At 40.9% G+C, this 12929-nt stretch overlaps 6 non-coding genes across 6 annotated transcripts; all 6 read right to left on the minus strand.

Annotated features, from left to right (window-relative positions):
- Nucleotides 1–8342: 8342 nt before the first annotated feature.
- On the minus strand, nt 8343–8415 carry trnav-uac (transfer RNA valine (anticodon UAC)). The gene has a single exon. It is a non-coding gene; the product is annotated as a tRNA-Val (tRNA).
- Nucleotides 8416–8552: 137 nt separating this feature from the next.
- trnav-uac (transfer RNA valine (anticodon UAC)) lies at nt 8553–8625 on the minus strand. The gene has a single exon. It is a non-coding gene; the product is annotated as a tRNA-Val (tRNA).
- A 459-nt stretch (nt 8626–9084) lies between these two features.
- Nucleotides 9085–9157, minus strand: trnav-aac (transfer RNA valine (anticodon AAC)). Its single transcript has one exon. It is a non-coding gene; the product is annotated as a tRNA-Val (tRNA).
- A 235-nt stretch (nt 9158–9392) lies between these two features.
- Nucleotides 9393–9465, minus strand: trnav-uac (transfer RNA valine (anticodon UAC)). Its single transcript has one exon. It is a non-coding gene; the product is annotated as a tRNA-Val (tRNA).
- A 127-nt stretch (nt 9466–9592) lies between these two features.
- trnav-uac (transfer RNA valine (anticodon UAC)) lies at nt 9593–9665 on the minus strand. The gene has a single exon. It is a non-coding gene; the product is annotated as a tRNA-Val (tRNA).
- A 670-nt stretch (nt 9666–10335) lies between these two features.
- trnav-aac (transfer RNA valine (anticodon AAC)) lies at nt 10336–10408 on the minus strand. The gene has a single exon. It is a non-coding gene; the product is annotated as a tRNA-Val (tRNA).
- Nucleotides 10409–12929: the final 2521 nt, after the last annotated feature.

Here is a 12929-nt window from a genome sequence, read left to right on the forward strand (position 1 = left end):
TCAGGTTTATGCTGAACGAGAGCTACGTCGTCCGAGACGAATGTGAAATAGGACAGTGTGTCGGTATTACCAAAAACGATTCTGGTGAAATCTTCGGGGTCGTTCACCAGAGTCGTTTGAGGCAGGTTCTGTCTTAACGAGAACCAACCCCAAAGCGAATTGAGAATCAATTTCGTGATTGCCCTCTGGGCGGCGTTGTACTTGATCTTTTCGGGGTCGAGTTGAACCCCCTCTTTTTCAAAATACTCAGGGATGTAAGTCTCTTTCTCAGCCTCCGTGACCACATTCGACGGATACCCTGACGCTTGTTGTTTCAAACGCAGAAACGTTTTGACATAATCGCCAAACAATGCGTCTGACCGCTGAGGAAAATGCCAAACCTCGTCTATCTTGGCTACCACATAACCCTTCTCGACGGCTTTTAAAAGCTCGATGCTGACCCAACAGCCCGACAGCGATCTTTCCTGATCCGTGTGGGTACAGGTTGAGGTCTGGTTTTGCTCGTGAGCGCAAGTTCTACATAACGGGAACATGAGTTTTCCTTCGCATCTGTAAGGGAGAACCGGGTGCAGTAATTTGCGGGGAGGGTACACGGTCGCTTTGATAAGGCCGAAATAATTTTCAATCGGTTCAAAATCTTTGAAAATGATTTGTGGATGATCGATCGGATTGCTTTTCCTAGCCTGGCAAAAGGGGTAGAGGCTGGTGAAATCAAGATACCTTATTTTTTCATCTTCGGTCACCTTGTGATAGAGTTTATAAGCGTTAGTTCGACCACCAAACAGAGTGTCTCGCGGTTTCAATCTCTCGGGGGCCGAATAATTGTCCATAAATTCTATCACGGAGGGATCGGTCTTTTTCATTTTGCTCCATTCGCATTCCCAAAGAACCTCGATTTGCAAACCGTCTTCTGCAGAATTTCGACCTTATCGTCAAACTGTCTCCTGAGAACCCCGTAAGGTACTCGCGACAAGGGGTGTGTCTGATGGGGTTCAAAGCGACAGCAGTGTCCATGGTGTACACAACCATTGTATTCTAAGCCAAACCTCAACCCGTTCTGTTCGTAGTAACCGTCTAAAAAGTACTTACCGAAGGATACTTCGCCATGGTTCAAGGCGTGGTGTAGGTCGACGTTTCGAGTCTTTTTGACATACTCCAGCCATTCTATTGAACCAGATGAATAGCATTTGCTCTGTCGGATGTACGCTTTGTTATGCGTGAGAGCCAGCGTATTTTTCTTAAGGAAATGTGTTTTGAAGATCCCCATCGCACAACTAGCGATCGTCGTAAAACTGAAAGGGTCAAGTTTGGTGCATTCGATGAACGGCTGGCGATATTTCATACAACCTTCGCGTAATAACACAACGTCGTTAACGCCGTACTCGTACAGTTCTTTCTTAAAGTCAAAGAACTTACCCTCAACCGTGCTGTACCAGGCATCGAACTTTTGTTGGTCTTTATCCGACATGTTATCGTAGTTGTAAAACTTTTTGTCGGGGTAAGGTCCGAAATACTTCGCATTTTCCACTCTGTTGAAAAGATGTGGAAAGTAGCCTTTTTCAGTCGTCGTCAAGTCTAACGCAGCTGGCATTTTGGCTAGGGCAAACGGGGAAAAATGAATAACTGTCGAGGTATCGCTGCGCAAACGTTTCATCATACATAAGGATTAATTTACATCCCTGCATGATAACCTCGATGGCAATCCCAGCTTTGCAGAAATACTCCAGAATGAGAAAGGAGTCAAATCTGGAGGCGTAATGAGCAATGAAGCAGCAGCCTTCATATCGCGGCTGTCTGAAGCGCTTGATTAGCTTAGCTATACAGCCTGTACCGCGAGCTACAAATTTCTCCCCTTGGAACGTGATCGCGCAAACAAAATTAGCCACGTGCCTCCCATTTTCATAACGCGTTTCAAAATCGTAGAAAATGTATTTTTCGCAAAACTCCTTAGGCGCTAGGGGCTGTATGAAGCATTGGTGTTCTCCCTCGTCCACCAGAATTTCGCGACAATGGTCGCATTTGTCCGGAGCGCATACGTGTTTGGTTTTCTTGTTTCCCGGTTTAACCTGGTAGCGTCTGTTGCATAGTTTACAGTATTTTATAAGATCACAGGCGGGGTTTTCGTGACCCGGAGGTGGGTTTTTTTATGCATTTCGAAGCAATAGCTCGATTTACAGTAACGCATGCAATCTAGACAGTGTATGGTCGTTTTAGGGTAGGTGTAACATTCTGAGTCGAAGCATACGTTACAGACGTGTTTGCATCGATGGTCTCTGCGACTGGTGTAACTTTTGTAACAAAATTCGCATACGTATTCCGAACCGATGAACCCTGTCAAACTCGTTATCATGTAGTAATGATCGTTATGGTGATAGAGGAACACCGTTTTCGGATGGGGTTCATCACAAGTTTTGTACGTTTCTAAGACAGCTGCGTTAGATCTGTGAAATACGACAATTTTAATGCCTAGAGCTCGTTCAAATGAGGCTATGTCGCTAAAAGCGATTGGATCTTGGATTGAGAAGCCTGCACTGTTTTGGATGGTGGTAGCCAGATTTTCTAACTCGGTCTCGGGTGTTGTGGGTTAAGAAAACGGGCGAGACAAATGGAGAAGCACAAATTATTCAAAATATTTGTGGGGCAAAATAAACTGGTTTTTTTTCTTTTGATCACCTCACCAATGGCCAGATCCATAAGTTTACGTCGTTGACCCCCACCTCCTTGCCTGTTCATAACAACGGTAGCTTCTATCTCAACGGCCTGGTCCGATAATAACTGATCGTTGCTCTGTAAAACTTTTTCAATTTGGTCGTAAAGCAAATTGGGGTCATAATTATTTCCATCGGTTAAAACAGCGCTGATGGGTATTTGTAGACTGGAGGCTGACACGGTCAAATTAATCACGGGTACATCCCCACCAAAATCTCTAGCAAAAGTAACAATCCCGCTCAGTGTGTCGTGTAAGTAACGATGATAATCGGCCAGATCTGCAGAGTTGATGACTCTCAGATTCATGCTCCTTCTCAACGATACGCTATTGAAACGAGGTCGTGGTAAAACGTGATATCCGTTAACGAACCCACCCCGGCGAATCAACGCATCAATGTCGAGGGGACTTAATCGCTCATGTGTAGGAGGATTACCTTCGCGGAAAGTATTATCATCGTCGGTAGGATGTTCTACACTATCGTCGTCAGGATCTGGGGGTGGTTCGGCGGTATTTAACCCTGCACCGTGTTGTATGGGTGGGTCATAGAGATTCATATTTGGATTTACGGCTAATTCAAAAAGATCCAAATCAGCAGATTGGTGTGACGATTCTACATTAAGATACTGTTCTAAAGAATCTGGAAGCATACTTATCGTTTCAAGCTCATCCGGAGACAGTTCTGTGTCAGATTGGTCTGATTGACGAGCGTCTGTAAAGAAGTATTTTGATCCATCCATTTTTGAAATTCAGACTAACATCACAGAGTATAAAACAATCACAGAGTATAAAACGTGAGATATTACAAAATCATAGAGCATAGATAAAATAGCATAGTGTATACATGTAATATAATAAGAGTATATAAAAGGAATATAAATCAAAGAGTATAAAATCAAAGAGTGTATATAACAATCAATACATGATCTAACGTGGTACAAAATGGATCGTGAGTAAACTATTAATTGTAGCAGACATCTCATCTATGAGGGTATGGAGAAGACGAAGCCTGAGCAGCATTTCACTATGGTGTTGCGTTGACATATGCTCGTTTATATCAGAATCCTCATCCATGATTAATCGGATAATATGGATGCGGTGAAATATTTCATCGCTCACATTCTGAAAAAAACGATCCTGAACATCGAATCTGCTATGTATCTCTGGCTGAAAGGATCGTAGCTCGTTACGTAAGGCATCTATTCTGCTATGGTTTTCTTCCTGCCTTGCAGAATTTGCATCAATTTTCCTGTTTATATCCGCATTCGCCTCACGAAACTCACTGCGAAATGCATCTATTGAATTAATGAGCTGGCGAATCAGAGGCTTATCGTTGGATGGTTCATCGACTGGTTGAGGGGTCAGCGCTACTTCTTCAACATCGATCTCTTCCGACGATTGGTGAAAATGAAATGGCGTCTGACCGGCGTTCGACGCTTCGCCACGCTCGCTCGTCCAAGAGCTCTGATCCCAAGCGTGGAGTTGAGCCACACCCCAGTCAGTCACATCGTCATCATCATCATCATGGATTCTATCCGAACCTGCTGTATGGAAATATAACAATCAATCATAATGGTATGACAAATTTGAGTTTAAATTTTAATACATGTAGATAGCCTCACCATTAAATAGCTCAGGACTAAATGGGGGTACAGAATAATTCGTTTTTCTAGTCTTTTTCTTTGGTTGGTCTAAAGCTGTGGGGGTAGGAACTATTTGATCTCCGACTATGTCTCGCCTATCTGTTACGACGATGGTGTCTTGTTCATTCTCGTCTTCAGTAAGGTCGACCACCGGGAATCCAGGCTGTGTGACGAATTGGATGAAATCTATAAAATAAATAAAACGTTAGATTTCCTTAAACGTAAAACATTACGTTGAAGGTGGATCTTGTTCTTACCATTGGCAGTGCTGTCTCCATCAAACCCATGCGTAGCCACTACGAATTAAAAATAAGTAAAACTTAAAATAAATTAAAATTAATAAATAAAGACGCATAAAAATTGGTACATTTAATTTATAAAGAATAGAAAATAAGTTCTCACATGAATTAATGGCATCAAAGGCGTTCCGCTCGACGTTTGAATCTGAGGGGGAAAAACATATTATGATTTGAAGCCGCCTGGTGGGGCCGTTTTATATGGTTGATGACGCGCACACACACACACACACACACACACACACACACACACACACACACACCTATAATTTATGAATCATACAACTTGGAAAATTTAAATACATCACATCAGCATTTAAATAGCTAGATTAAAACAATTTGCTCTAAACAAAATCATCTCCAACCATAGGATGACCTATCACAGTAAGGAGTGCATTGTATATCATTTCAGGGCACTAGGGGGGGCTATTTGCCTGTGAACTGGATGTTGTTTGAACTCCGGGACTGGTGGGGGCGCTATTTGCCTGTGAACTGGATGTTGTTTGAACTCCGGGACTGGTGGGGGCGCTATTTGCCTGTGAACTGGATGTTGTTTGAACTCCGGGACTGGTGGGGGCGCTATTTGCCTGTGAACTGGATGTTGTTTGAACTCCGGGCCTGTGGGGGCGCTATTTGTCTGTGAACTGGATGTTGTTTGAACTCCGGGCCTGTGGGGGCGCTATTTGTCTGTGAACTGGATGTTGTTTGAACTCATGGGCAACCATATCCATTCCATACCTGAATGTGACGCTTCAGAAAGTGTTTAAAACGATGATTATTTGGTAAAATATATACCAGTATACCGTCAGAAGCATCAGCAATGTTTTTCTGAAACATATACAGACAAAAGCAAAATGATATAGCGCCCATAACAATGTGTGAGATCCGTTAGCAGCGTAGCACGAGATGCTAACCAACACACATGTTCTATCACCATGCCGCATGGTTAGCTATCCGAAAGATCGGTTTACTAAATTATAACGCTGTATATATCACCGTCTTTTCACATTAAAAGATAGCGCTGCATTATAACACACAAATAGCATTCGTAGAAGAGTGAAGTATGTTGCGGTAAGCCGACGGCTGATCCATGATTTTCATAATAAAAGCTTTTTCACATAAAAAGTTTCACATAAGCAGTACATCCGATGATAATCCATATTAATACACATAAGCATGGATATGCAGACTGATTTGGTTTAAAATCACCAATGGTCCATATTTTAAAAATCAAACTTTATGATAAATGAATGTGATGTTGCATATTATTAAAAATCATATCTACTGTTTTTCACCCTAGGTGAAAACAATATTTAAATCACCGTAGCATAACCCCATAAGCATGGGTATGCAGACTGGTGTGATTTAAAAAACAAAACAAAAAAAACACCAATGTTCCATATTTTTAAATTTCAAACTTTTATGAATATAATCTTACTTATTTAAAAATCATATCTACTATTTTTCACCATGTGAAAACAATATTTAAATCACCGTAGCATAACCCCATAAGCATGGAAATAAAGACTGATGAGATTTTTTAAAATGTACATATGCAGACTGATATTTTTAAAATCATAGTTTATGATACTTAATATCTGTACCCAGATATTTTTAAAAATCATACTTTATTAATATAATTTTACATATTTAAAAATTCACATCTATTGTTTCACACCCTATGTGAAAAAACAATCTTTAAAACACCATAGCATAAAAGAATTACAAAGAGAAAATACTCACTGTTTTGCATGTTGATGAGTTGAGCTGTGCAGTCTTGAAGTTTGGACAAGATATGGTTTGCCAGGGTTCGAGCCGTCATCTATATATATATATATATACATTCTGAGATGCAGTGAAAATGTATGGGAAAGATATAACTATGTGTGTCCGCTAGATGGCGCGTGTGTTCTATGAATGGTACAGGCGAGTTCACAGAGAGGTCGTTCTCAGAGATCTATCCAACATTTGTCGCCGTATTTCACGGATAGAAGGTCAAAACTGTCACAAAAGAGACACTCCTCTCTTGAGATACGATTTTTTTTAATTGGAAAGCGTATCGGTAGGGTGAAGTGGCACGTACAGCGGTACCGGCTCCTTTGAGTCTTTTCTATACAGTTGTTGTTTTTCAGGATATGCTCGCGACCATAAATTAGTATGAATCGTGAAAACAACAGGTGCTAAAGACGGTCCATGGATACATCTCCCAGTGTTGCAAGCACACACACACTTAGCGCTTTGAGTGTCAACTTTAATCCAATTCTTCAGTACTCTGAAACGGTAAGCTGATTTTTATTTTTGTCATCGGTTCGTAAACTGCATGAAATACGTTATGATTTTATTTCTGATCATCCGTTCATACTGTATAGCTTCTTCAACAGTCTAAATGGAAGATGATTTTTATTTTTGGACTGCTATAATTGGAATATTATTTATTTACAATGAATGATGCAAGCATTTTATTTATATACTTTTAAATGAACAATGTTGTTCAACTTTAGTTACTGGGAGATATTTTCTCACTTTCACCCCCCAGCAGGGGGTGCAGGAATAGGGTGGTGTCTCACTCACAGACAGACGCACACACTTAGCGCGGAGACCATTGCTGTCATGCGCTGGTGTTTGAGAGACTGAGGGGAGGGAGGGTGTCATGAAACACACACGCACACACACACACACACACACACACACACACACACACACACACACACATTCCTCCACCACTCTGAATCACAGAGTGTCAAAACACAGAGTTTTTAAAAACTTTAAACTTATTTAATCTGAAATGACTGCTTCAGTAGATTTTTAGTAAGATATTTATTTTTGTTTTGAAAAGATTTTTTATAATCATTTATATACTTTTTAAAAGATCAATGTGTTCAACTTTAGTTAGTGTGAAAATTGTAAATGACTAAATGTAAATTTTATAAATATTTCATTCATATACTTTCAAAGGAGCAGCATGCTTTTCAACTTTAGTGTGAGAGTATTAGAAAAACCTTTTCTCACTATCCCCATTTATATAGCGTGCTCAGGAATGCCAGGATATCGGATGACACGCACACACTCACAGACAGACGCACACACACACAGTGCGGAGACTGTCAACTTTAATCCAATTCTTCACCATAGTGAAACGGTAAGATGATTTTACATTTGTAATTCTAATCTATTCTAATCTATATGCGACATTAGAAAAATAATTTTCTCACCCCGACACGGAGGGGATTTCCCACACCAAGAAGTTATTTCCCCCCGGGGTCAATAGGTCAAAATCAATGGGGCAAAGACAACTGGCAAAGACAACTGGCAACTTCATATATCATACAAAGGTCAATAGGGTAAAGACAACTGTCAACTTGATCGATCGATAGGTCAAAGGTTAATCCCTAAATTAAGCGACCTCCGGAACAACCCCTCCGGAAGGTCAAAGGTTAATCCCTACATCAAAGGACCTCCGGAACACCCTCCGGAAGGTCAAAGGTTAGCCCCGCCCACCTGTCAATCATAGGGTCATAAATCATTTTGACATAAGCCGAATGGTTATAACTACTAGTGTGACAGTCTGTAAATTCCACAAACAACAGAACAGAGGTCATTCGGCATGGCAGTCTGCCTACAGCTCCTTGGTACGATGGCCTTCACCTGTCTCAAAAGTAAGGGTTTTGTAGCATTTATATTTAAAATGCATCCACTTGTTTCCGCCCAGTTTTGAACTGAGGACATTTTGCGTGTAAAGCAAACGTGATAACCACTACACTACGGAAACTTGATTTGGACGGTACCCACCTAGTGTCATTCGGCATGGCAGTCTGCCTACAGCTCCTTGGTACGATGGCCTTCACCTGTCTTAAAAGTAAGGGTTTTGTAGCGAATTGCAGCATTTATATTTAACATGCCTCCACTTGTTTCCACCCAATTTTGAACTGAGGACCTTTCGCGTGTAAAGCGAACGTGATAACCACTACACTACGGAAACTTGGTTTGGATCTCATTCCCACCTCTTCTAGCGTACGCTTGTTAAAAGCGACTGAAACTATAGACTGCCCAGTGTTTTTAACATGGCAAAAAGCTGCTAATTTTGTTGGCAGACCGAACATTTTATATTACTGTACAGGAAACCTCAATGTTCATTTGTTTTATTTTTGTCCTTTTCTAAAGAGATTAAACAACAAACATCCCTTCAAGTGTACTGACCTGGTCAACAGAAAATCGCATACGAAATATTTGCAAAAATCACCCACAGTTTCCACCCAGTTTCGAACTGGGGACTTTTCGCGTGTGAGGCGAACGTGATAACCACTACATTACAAACACGTCTTCAGGTTGCAGACATAAATCTTTAGGTGCACGCTTATTAAAAAGCATATAAAGGAAATAAGCGCTGCACCCACCTCGCGTGCCAAAGGGTTTACATTTTATGTCAGAATCCAACCACTGTTTCTGCTCGGTTTCGAACCGAGGACCTTTCGCGTGTTAGGCGAATGTGATGACCACTACACTACAGAAACCTATTGTTGAGAGGGATGTGCTTTTTAAAAGATGGCTCCTTCCCATAATCTGCCCTGCAAGCAGTGTGAAAGTCTGTAAATTCCACAAACAACAGAACAGAGGTCATTTGGCACCCACCCAGTGTCATTCGGCATGGCAGTCTGCCTACAGCTCCTTGATACGATGGCCTTCACCTGTCTTAAAAGTAAGGGTTTTGTAACGAATTGCAGCATTTATATTTAACATGCCTCCACTTGTTTCCACCCAATTTTGAACTGAGGACCTTTCGCGTGTAAAGCGAACGTGATAACCACTACACTACGGAAACTTGATTTGGACGGCACCCACCTAGTGTCTTTCGGCATGGCAGTCTGCCTACAGCTCCTTGGTACGATGGCCTTCACCTGTCTCAAAAGTAAGGGTTTTGTAGCATTTATATTTAAAATGAATCCACTTGTTTCCGCCCAGTTTTGAACTGAGGACCTTTTGCGTGTAAAGCAAACGTGATAACCACTACACTACGGAAACTTGATTTGGACGGCACCCACCTAGTGTCATTCGGCATGGCAGTCTGCCTACAGCTCCTTGGTACGATGGCCTTCACCTGTCTTAAAAGTAAGGGTTTTGTAGCGAATTGCAGCATTTATATTTAACATGCCTCCACTTGTTTCCACCCAATTTTGAACTGAGGACTTTTCGCGTGTAAAGCGAACGTGATAACCACTACACTACGGAAACTTGGTTTGGATCTCATTCCCACCTCTTCTAGCGTACGCTTGTTCAAAAGCGACTGAAACTATAGACTGCCCAGTGTTTTTAACATGGCAAAAAGCTGCTAATTTTGTTGGCAGACCGAACATTTTATATTACTGTACAGGAAACCTCAATGGTCATTTGTTTTATTTTTGTCCTTTTCTAAAGAGATTAAACAACAAACATCCCTGCAAGTGTACTGACCTGCTCAACAGAAAATCGCATACGAAATTTTTGCAAAAATCACCCACAGTTTCCGCCCAATTATGAACTGGGGACTTTTCGCGTGTGAGGCGAACGTGATAACCACTACACTACAAACACGTCTTCAGGTTGCAGACATAAATCTTTAGGTGCACGCTTATTAAAAAGCATATAAAGGAAATGAGCGATGCACCCACCTAGCGTGCCAAAGAGTTTACATTTTCTGTCAGAATCCAACCACTGTTTCTGCTCGGTTTCGAACCGAAGACCTTTCGCGTGTTAGGCGAATGTGATGACCACTACACTACAGAAACCTATTATTGAGACGGATGTGCTTTTTAGAAGATGGCTCCTTCCCATAATCTGCCCTGCAGGCAGTGTGACAGTCTATAAATTCCACAAACAACAGAACAGAGGTCATTCGGCACCCACCTAGTGTCATTCGGCATGGCAGTCTGCCTACAGCTCCTTGGTACGATGGCCTTCACCTGTCTCAAAAGTAAGGGTTTTGTAGCGAATTGCAGCATTTATATTTAAAATGCATCCACTTGTTTCCGCCCAGTTTTGAACTGAGGACCTTTCGCGTGTAAAGCAAACGTGATAACCACTACACTTCCGAAACTTGATTTGGACGTCAGTCCCACCGCTTCTAGGGTACGCTTGTTCAAAAGCGACTGAAACTATAGACTGCCCAGTGTTTTTAACATGGCAAAAAGCTGCTAATTTTGTTGGCAGACCGAACATTTTATATTACTGTACAGGAAACCTCAATGGTCATTTGTTTTATATTTTTAAAATCATAGTTTATGATACTTAATATCTGTACCCAGATATTTTTAAAAATCATACTTTATTAATATAATTTTACATATTTAAAAATTCACATCTATTGTTTCACACCCTATGTGAAAAAACAATCTTTAAAACACCATAGCATAAAAGAATTACAAAGAGAAAATACTCACTGTTTTGCATGTTGATGAGTTGAGCTGTGCAGTCTTGAAGTTTGGACAAGATATGGTTTGCCAGGGTTCGAGCCGTCATCTATATATATATATATATACATTCTGAGATACAGTGAAAATGTATGGGAAAGATATAACTATGTGTGTCCGCTAGATGGCGCGTGTGTTCTATGAATGGTACAGGCGAGTTCACAGAGAGGTCGTTCTCAGAGATCTATCCAACATTTGTCGCCGTATTTCACGGATAGAAGGTCAAAACTGTCACAAAAGAGACACTCCTCTCTTGAGATACGATTTTTTTTAATTGGAAAGCGTATCGGTAGGGTGAAGTGGCACGTACAGCGGTACCGGCTCCTTTGAGTCTTTTCTATACAGTTGTTGTTTTTCAGGATATGCTCGCGACCATAAATTAGTATGAATCGTGAAAACAACAGGTGCTAAAGACGGTCCATGGATACATCTCCCAGTGTTGCAACACACACACACTTAGCGCTTTGAGTGTCAACTTTAATCCAATTCTTCAGTACTCTGAAACGGTAAGCTGATTTTTATTTTTGTCATCGGTTCGTAAACTGCATGAAACACGTTATGATTTTATTTCTGATCATCCGTTCATACTGTATAGCTTCTTCAACAGTCTAAATGGAAGATGATTTTTATTTTTGGACTGCTATAATTGGAATATTATTTATTTACAATGAATGATGCAAGCATTTTATTTATATACTTTTAAATGAACAATGTTGTTCAACTTTAGTTACTGGGAGATATTTTCTCACTTTCACCCCCCAGCAGGGGGTGCAGGAATAGGGTGGTGTCTCACTCACAGACAGACGCACACACTTAGCGCGGAGACCATTGCTGTCATGCGCTGGTGTTTGAGAGACTGAGGGGAGGGAGGGTGTCATGAAACACACACGCACACACACACACACACACACACACACACACACACACACACACACACACACACACACACACACACACACACACACACACACACACACACATTCCTCCACCACTCTGAATCACAGAGTGTCAAAACACAGAGTGTTTAAAAACTTTAAACTTATTTAATCTGAAATGACTGCTTCAGTAGATTTTTAGTAAGATATTTATTTTTGTTTTGAAAAGATTTTTTATAATCATTTATATACTTTTTAAAAGATCAATGTGTTCAACTTTAGTTAGTGTGAAAATTGTAAATGACTAAATGTAAATTTTATAAATATTTCATTCATATACTTTTAAAGGAGCAGCATGCTTTTCAACTTTAGTGTGAGAGTATTAGAAAAACCTTTTCTCACTATCCCCATTTATATAGCGTGCTCAGGAATGCCAGGATATCGGATGACACGCACACACTCACAGACAGACGCACACACACACAGTGCGGAGACTGTCAACTTTAATCCAATTCTTCACCATAGTGAAACGGTAAGATGATTTTACTTTTGTAATTCTAATCTATTCTAATCTATATGCGACATTAGAAAAATTATTTTCTCACCCCGACACGGAGGGGATTTCCCACACCAAGAAGTTATTTCCCCCCGGGGTCAATAGGTCAAAATCAATGGGGCAAAGACAACTGGCAAAGACAACTGGCAACTCCATATATCATACAAAGGTCAATAGGGTAAAGACAACTGTCAACTTGATCGATCGATAGGTCAAAGGTTAATCCCTAAATTAAGCGACCTCCGGAACAACCCCTCCGGAAGGTCAAAGGTTAATCCCTACATCAAAGGACCTCCGGAACACCCTCCGGAAGGTCAAAGGTTAGCCCCGCCCACCTGTCAATCATAGGGTCATAAATCATTTTGACATAAGCGGAATGGTTATAACTACTAGTGTGACAGTCTGTAAA

Source organism: Siphateles boraxobius, unplaced genomic scaffold, assembly GCF_051911475.1.
Source record: "Siphateles boraxobius isolate OS27281-9 unplaced genomic scaffold, OSU_SipBor_1 23, whole genome shotgun sequence".
NCBI classification, from domain to species: domain Eukaryota; kingdom Metazoa; phylum Chordata; class Actinopteri; order Cypriniformes; family Leuciscidae; genus Siphateles; species Siphateles boraxobius.